Source organism: Copidosoma floridanum, unplaced genomic scaffold, assembly GCF_036245765.1.
Source record: "Copidosoma floridanum isolate Cflo_tuat_1 unplaced genomic scaffold, Cflo_Japanese_pri ptg000012l, whole genome shotgun sequence".
In the NCBI taxonomy this organism is placed as follows: domain Eukaryota; kingdom Metazoa; phylum Arthropoda; class Insecta; order Hymenoptera; family Encyrtidae; genus Copidosoma; species Copidosoma floridanum.
In genome coordinates, this window is record NW_028321889.1 from 3,127,543 (window position 1) to 3,136,594 (window position 9,052).

Consider the following 9,052-nt stretch of genomic DNA (forward strand, 5'->3'; position numbering starts at 1 on the left):
TAATATCCAATACATGAAAGTTTTGTAATCGTTTTCGTCTATTTCGTTAGAAATTGGCTTTACGTGACGTATCAAAGTTCTTAGAACCCAACACGAGAACAAGTGTGTCTTGAAATCGTGAATCCCTAGGAATTTCCCCAAAGATCTACGTAATTTTGAAATAATCATTAATTATTTTTATTTTGTTCAAATATCATTAACAAATCATTCTTACTCAATAATATTCCAATCAATATTAATCTCATCCGTCAATGGATATTTAGAGATGTGACTCCTCATTGATCGCAAAAATTCGCTTTCAAGATGATCAGTAAAAACTAAAGAAACATCCTCTGATCCTATGGATGCCTACATGAGAAACGTCGGATTATTAATCAAAAAATAAAAATGTAAAAAGCTATGCAAACACGCATAGTTTTGAATTAAGCCTTTTATTTGTAATGTAATTAGTTAAAGCTGAGATCACGTGGTTATAATTCGAATGACATTGGTAGGTTATAAAAATGAACAGTTTGAGAATAATTACTGTAATCATTTGTTGGGTTTTTACAATATGCGATTAAAAATTAAAATTTAGTCAAACTACTCTTGGTTTGGACAAAAAGTAAAATGTATAAAATATAAATGACGGTAGATGTATAGGTTAACTACACGTTAAACGGTATTTTTCGGCACGATAAAAATAGACGTACTGCGAAGTGGAAAAATTTAATGATCAAATAGTTGATACTATTTATAAATTAAATAGCCATAGTTGAAAGTATACTTATCGAAATATGTATCATTAGAAAACATGTAATGAGTGCACGAAGCGCACACCTGATCTGTCTGATTATTTAAAAAGGAGAACCAAAAATAGTAATAAATTTTTTTTGTCCATATTTTTGGTACAACACATTAAATAAAAGAAAATTTCTCCGTTGAAGGCCATTATTATTTTTTTGCGTATACATTACCTTGTCTAGAGTATCAGGACCCGAAAAAATTGGCACATTATCCTTGGCATCTGCATTTGCGTGCATAACTTTGGCTGCTTTATTCAAAGAACGTAGTATGTCATGCATTATTTGCAATTATCTTAATTGTATTTGCATTAAAACAAATATGAAACTGAACAAAAATACATGAATTTGACGACAAGAAAATGAAAAACTTGGGTTATTTTTTAAATTTTCATTCATTTATTTTATTAATTTTTTTCCATATATTTTGTTCAATATTTTCAGAAAATAACACTCCAAAGCGAAAAAACTGCATATTCTCACCAATCCCAATGGTTTATATATTATAATCCTTGTATAATATACACCATTAATGTATATTTTTCATGTATAATAATGTATACTTTTATGTATAATAATAATAATATTTGTGTATAGTAGCGCACACTTTAGACTGTTTATGTATCGATACCTTCTATAGATTTGATCGATAAATTACAAATATTGAAAAACATGAAACATATATGCGGCCGATCTCAATGCCCCGACAAAACGACAAACAATTCTAAGAGCAACGATTCTTATCTGTAAAAAAATCAATAAAATGTTTTAAAAATAAAAAAAATTCATGACACTATACGAGGGACGATCACTTGAGAGTTACCAATAAAGACCCACTTTTCTATCATTGATAATATCTCTAGCTATAAAGACCCAGTGTATGGAATACTCACTCTTTTGTGGAAAAATTAATATACAATGTAATGCACAGATTTAGCATATAAAATTCACGGTATATTTTACATTACACCAGGTTTCTATAACTTTTTTATTATCGTTTGATCGGATGTTTGTTTTGAAACTCACGAAATTGAGGTTAGGTATAAACTCAGCGATCGATCCACGCCGGCCGGTATCTCTGTTACCGCTGTTTGATTCTAATTAATTTTTTACAGGGAAAAACGGTCGATCCTCCCCGGATCTATGACTCAAAAAATCGTTGCTCAATGCCGTCGTTGATTCGCGCATTCACGACTCAACCAGTGTACTTGGATATTTTTTGTTTTAATTTCACACCGAAGTCAAAAAGGCAATACGCAGTATGAACTTACCTAGTACATATGTGTATTTGTTTTTTTTTTTTTTTTTTTTTTTTTTTCCTCATTCACTCGCTAATTTATTTTTCGCTTGCTTTCTCGCAACGCATTCATACATGTACACACTTAATTTTCGTACACTCGCACGTTTCAAATTTACAATTGTCTCTTCTCTACCCTTTTTTCTTATCCCCTCGTTAGTGTAATAATTAATTAATTAATTAATGAGAATCTCGACAGAGCGCTCGAGATTTTTAACCTGTATATTTTTTTCTTATTAATTTCTTGCAAATCTGTGTAATACGTACGTGTCTTGCGAAATAGTTGTACTCTTTGAGCTCTTCTTCACTACTCGTCCCTCGAGGGTCACTCTCAAATGTACGTTTCAATATTTTTCTTATTTAACTATACAATTAACAATAAATGCTCAAGCGTACTCGAGAGTACTTCCCTCTTTTTTTGTATGCTGCGAGATTTTGGACAGTATGAACAGAAATGCGTCAAACAGCAGGTGTGTATATAATACGTGTGTTTTTAAGTGATGGATAGAAGAAGAAACAGAGAAAAGAGTCACGTGATATTTGTATGCTTATCATGTAAAAAGGTTTGTTTCGTTTGTTTATGTTTTTTTCTTCGATTTATCGTCGATTTTTTTTTTCTCGCAAGCTTCCATTCTTTCGTATACTTACAAAAGGATCGAAAGAGTCCTTTTAATTATTCGCCGCTGTATTTTCATCTGTTTTTTCGAGTCATAAGTCATGCACGGAAATAGTTTATTTTACATATGTTTGGTTTAACGCATACAACTAAAAAAAAAAATAAATAAATAAAAGCAAATGAAACAAAAGCAACCAAGGTGTAACGGAAAAAAATAATGGAAACGAAACCCGTAGGAGTCAATGATTTTTTAAATCGATTTTATTGAAAATAATACAACAAAATATGTCGTAATAGTAATAATAATTAATATTAATAATAATTAATCATTAGAATCAATTAATAATTATCGGTACGTATTGTTTTACTCGACATTTAAAAGTTATGTCTTAAAAACATTAATCAAGTAAATGATAATTTTATCAATTATATTACCACCAATAATTATAATAATAAAAATAATAATAATAATAATAAAAATTAATAATAAAGTAATAATAAAGTAATAATAATAGTAATAATGTCGTTGAATATAATGTATCAATAAACAAACATAATAAGCTATCAATAATTTATAAATATATTTATAAATATGTGTACTTAGAATCATTCATCGTCGTCGTCGTCGTCTTCTCGATCGAGTTTGTTTGTTTATCGTTTCTCACAGAAAAAGAAAATCGTCATTTTACAGTATTGCGCATTCAATCGAACAATGCTTCAATCAGCCAGTTAATTTCACAATTGAATTACGCGTTGCTTGGATATGCACATTTAGAGATGTATGTATATAAACGTCGATTTTTTTTGGTCCCACCTAACTGCAAACACATTCACACGCTCATTTCGCTAAAACATTAATTTGTATACATATTTGTATGCTTTGTTTTCGTATCCTTAAAATTGGATCACTTATTTATAAATGTGTTCAAATAGACTCATCATCATCTCACGCACATGTACAAGCTTTAAACATTTTCTCACGCACTATTGTATTTGTTTATGAAAAAAAAAAAAAAAAACGATGGTTGTAATATCGAAAGGAGGGGGGCATGGGAGAGTATTTAATCATGGGAGAGAAAGTAATCGACGGAGAGAGTTCGTAATCATAATCGTAAGTGCCTATCTATTTATAAATCGTGTGAAAATATATATGTATAGATAAATTAATATAAATTCCGCACGCTTATTACATTGGTGGTTTATGTGTATTTAATTATGATACTATTGGCTTTCATGTGTGCGGTATATGAGAGAGACTGATCTATTGTTGATTATGGACTCTTGTATTTTGGTGCTATATTTTTCTTGTGATGTGAAAAGTATTTGTGTTCACGACGCATAAAACATTCATGAAACAAAAAAGCATCAAAATTCGTCGCAAGTGAAAATAAAATAAGATTGCAGGCTTAAACAAACAAAAAACTCTAATTTATTTTTTACATTATGATACAAGTGTACCAAAAAACCAGGTTTTTTTTTTTCATTAAATGGTCTCACCTTCGACAAAAAATAGTTTTAGAGAAAATTTAAATTAGGATTTTAACAATTTTCAATACCTTGCAAGCGTCAACTGCGTCGACATTTCATCACTGTTTCGAGTTCGTATTTATTTTATTTTTTACAAATTTTTTATAAATTCGCACGTAATTTAAAATATGGCTTATCAACATTCTGTTGTACAACTGGCATTTGATTTTCCTTCGATCAGTATATCCTGTACGTACAGTAAAACTATAATCGTGTATTTTTTCATGAAAAATTTTGTCGCTTAATATAATTTATATTCGAGCAAACGCATTGCAGAGGCCAATCGTGATGAAGTAAGTGATATATAAATTTCGTTTCATTAAACGTATTTAAAAAAATATACTAATTAGGGCTACGCGATTCGAACGAATTGTCTGCATCATTTTTGCTATAAGCTTACAACTTGCTTGCGCTCTTTCGTTAACCTACTTATTAACGATTTTCCGCAAATACTGTGTATGTATCATCAGTCTCATTTTTCTTTTATTTTTATTTTATTTTTTTCCTGTACATGCTTCTTTTTTCTCTGCCCTTTCGAATTACTTAAACATCTATTCGAAAAGCTCGCCAGCACCGCTCGCAGTAACAATTACTTAATGCCAGTTGTATTCCCTTTCTTCGGACTACATTGTTTTTTTTTTTTGTTTTTTTTTTGTGATAGGCGAATCGCGTTAAAAAAAAATAAAAAAATCCGCATAGATTATGATGAGAATCGTTGCGCTGGCCTTTTATTATTATTTTTTTTTTCGATCAACAAATACACGTCAATTTAACAAATTACAACCCTCACAAACAATTTATCAACAACAATTAACCTTCAACAAAAAAAAAGAAAAAAATTTTCGAACGCGCATTTGGAAGGCAATGAAACACTTTTTCCCTCTGAAATTCTCGGAATGAAATAACGAGTCGCACTTTTAATAATTAATGCGAGCACGCGCACGAGCAACAAGTTTACAACGCCAATAATAATAATAATAATAATAATAATAATAATAACAATTTTCATCGACGACGCTTTATTAATTTACTTATATTATTATCATTCGGTTTTTTTTTTGTTTTTTTTAATAAACTTAATGCCAATTTCACAGTCCTGATTTCAAGTCTTTCGTTTACAACAATTCTTTGCTTAAAGCTGTATAACACCAATTGCTAATTCGTTTTTGCCTAATCGATTAAAATTTCTTTTATTTATTTATTTTACAATTTCAACCTTCCTCTTTTATTGGCCCGTAACGCGAATGATTTTTCAAACCACGCGTTTTTCTGTACACGTGGGTTTTTTTTTGTTTTTGCGTACGAAAACCATTCAATAGAGGCAAGGGATGCCAGTTACAACTAATAATTATAACCTTCGAAACGCAAAAGGTACAACGTCGCTCTCTTAATTTACATTGTATAAAAGATAAAAACGCCAAGGAAGGTGAATTCATCGAAGAGTAAGACATAAGGGGAGTGTTGTACATGTATTTATATACTACTTGTGAAGAATAGAACGCGCTATACAGTAGGTTTTGCAAAAAAAAAAAAAAAAAAAAAAAAACAGTGAAGAAACGAATACGTACGTGTGTTTAAGTGCCTTAATTAAGTTTAAAGGTGGGGCAGGGGGGTGCAGGAGCTGGAACGTTGCACGCTCCGTTGACTCCCACGACCCTTGTCCCAGAAACTTACATTAAAATTGCGCCATTCCCAGCGAAACTTAGTATACGTATTCTATCGATGCCCTACAGAAAATTTTTTCCTCGAAAAAAGCTTGGACATTTTTTTTCCAGTAAAAAAACAGTTTTTATATAATTATTTATTTTTTCTTTCCGCAGGTCGCAGCTTAACTAGAATATATGTATTGATGTGTATGATTGTTTGTGTATGTGTGTGCAGATGTGTGAGGATTTTCGGAAGAAAAAGAACAATTCTTGGAAAAACATTGATCCATTTCTCACACTTTTGTCAAAGATATTAAAAAAACTTGGTGTAAAAATTTGTAGTCACGCGTAACAATCGACGATAAACTTTAGCTTTTTCTCTCATTCCATACATAAAAGTGAAGAATAAAAAAAAAAATAAATTTAACTATGTTAATGTACTGTGAGGAGGAGGAGAAAAGTAGTCTCTGTCTCTCTCGCTCTATTTCTTCCTTTGTATGCGTATGTGAGAAAAAAATAAATTTTGCAGCCGAAGAAATATAAGAGAAAAAATATCTTATGCGAGTATTAAAACAAAAATAACAATAAAAGAAGGATTGCGAAAAACATAATTATCAGCTAATACGTATATCGACTCATGTATAAATTACTCGTATATATATAATAATGATAATAAAAAATAATAAAAACGCAATCTTACGAGCCTTACGCTTTTTTTTATGTACATTTACAAAACGATTAAAGATATAACTATGATTATTTGTTTTTAAAAACCACACGATGCTCTGACGTACGCACAATGACACTCGTTTCTTAGGTTGTTCAAGCGGTGGGTGGGACTCGAGAAAAGTAACGAAATTAATGTATATTTATATTTGAAATGGCTCAGTATGGAGTACAAAAATAAGAAAAAAAAAAAAAAAATTTAACACATACACTTTACGGTCTCGTGTCTTGTTGATGGATAGCCGATTCCACAAACAGTCGCTTGGACCAGAGAAATTTGCCCAAACGAAATTTGCTTGAAGAAGATAGAAAAAAAAGCTTCTTAAAAAAATCTTGTCTTTGTATAATAATGTCTTTGGAGAAGTTCGGTTACACGTACGTAATAGAAAAGAAATGAGAGCCGCGATATCAAAATAATATCATAAAGTACTGACTCATGGACAAACAATTCGATCGGTATTATTCAAATACACAGTTTTACGTTTTAGTATAGAGCCGATACTATCGCACGTAAAACTATATCAATTAATATTACACGATGATACATTTTAATGTTAATTTAATCAAACAAACTAAGAGTTCGGGGCATTAAATTAGAGGGATGGATAAACTTAAGGTACGTCTCTCATCGTCATTTATAATATATTTATATGTATAGCCTTATTAAATAAGGTCTTTCTTTTTTCTTTTTTTTTTTTTTTCTATTTATGATACGTACGTATATTGATCGAAAAAAAAAAAAAAAAAAAAAAAAAAAAAAAAAAAAAAAAAAAAATACTAAAATTACGGGCAGAAGAGGGGGGTACATGTAAAAAAATAATAGTGTCAGGGTAAGGGAAGATATAAACTCAGGATAGTATAAAAAAACGCGTCATACTTGACGTACTTCATGATTAACGTGTAATAAAGTTACAATCGCGTGTCAAAGAACTGATTTCTTCTTAGAGTATGTAAGCGCGTATCCTTGATAAAAACTAACTACGAAATATCTTGACGAAATAATAATTAATCTTAATGCTAATTCTGCTTTGGATGGCCGGCACTTGGGACCATTACGGGGACAAGCTCGTGAGAATATATTTACACATGGGTTGTTGTTGTTGTTGTTGTTATTATTATTACGTCTCTCGCGTATGTACCATACACGCAAAATGGGCACAATTATTTTTTGGATTTTTATACTTTTTATAGAATATTCTTTTTGAATAAAGTGCATTGTTTTGCTGAAATTTTTTTGTATTCATCGTTATAAAATATTTAAAAAAAAAATTTTTAATGGCAGGGAAGTGCAACGCATTTTATGTATTAAATTTTGTTGTAATTAAAATGAAATATTTAATCACTTGAACATATTAAAAAAAAAATGTTTTTTCTTCACAATTGTAATGCATTCTCTTCACTGGAAAAAAATATATTAAACATCGTGTTGTAAGCAGTAGAAAAAAAATTTTATCCAGCATAAATAAATTATTACACTTTCAGCAAAAAATTGTACTTCGAAAAAGTGTTTGCACCCAAGCCACTCGTAATTAATTAACCAATTTAAAGGTGGTTTCGTTAAAATAAACTGATCTTGGTATAATACACGCACACGTATACACAATGTATATAATAATTTTAGCAGGCCATAAACAGTCGTATATTTTTTTCCAAAGTAATATACATTTTAAAAAAAAGGAGAAATTGAAGTCATTGCCTCAAGTAAACATTGTAAAATTGCTGAAAGACACGACTTGGAATGGATTGAAATACTTAAAGAGATAAGATATGTATCTCCGCGGCTACCTTGGAATGAAAAAGTGTCCGTGTTACCGGTGTTTGTACGGAAATAAAAAAATCGTATTGTGTAGAATTATTGGTTATTTATTTATACACGCTCGTGTTTAAGAAAATAAATATTCAACGTACGTTTAAGGCTAACAGAAGCTCGAAAATAAAATGTCAGAAATTTGGAATGTTTTTGTAGTAAAATAGGAAAAAAAAAAGTATAAACACACGCTCGTACAACGAGAGGAAGGGCAGTAGTATATGTATCCTATTGGGTACGAATAAAAAATATAAATCTTATTTTGTTGTCTTTCGCTTTTGTACCATTATTAATATACCTAATTCAACGCTTGTCGTTTTGTTTCGTGGTATTTTTTTTTTTTTTTTTTTTTTTACTTGAAATTGGTCTCGGCCTTTTGTAGCACAGGTTTTTTCATTCATGCACTTGCGAACATTTACTTCTATTGTTTTGTTCAATTTTTTTAGTCTCGAAAACACACGACGAAAACAATATTGTGGAAATGAAACTTGTGTCGGTCGTACAGTAAGTACTTTGATATACACGTAAGTATATGTATGTATTTGGTCCGTTATAGTTTCGACTTTTGTCACACTTCACGAAGAAACATCGCTGAGCCACGGAACGAGAAGAAGAAATCTTAGATGGTTACAATCATTACAGTCAAGACAC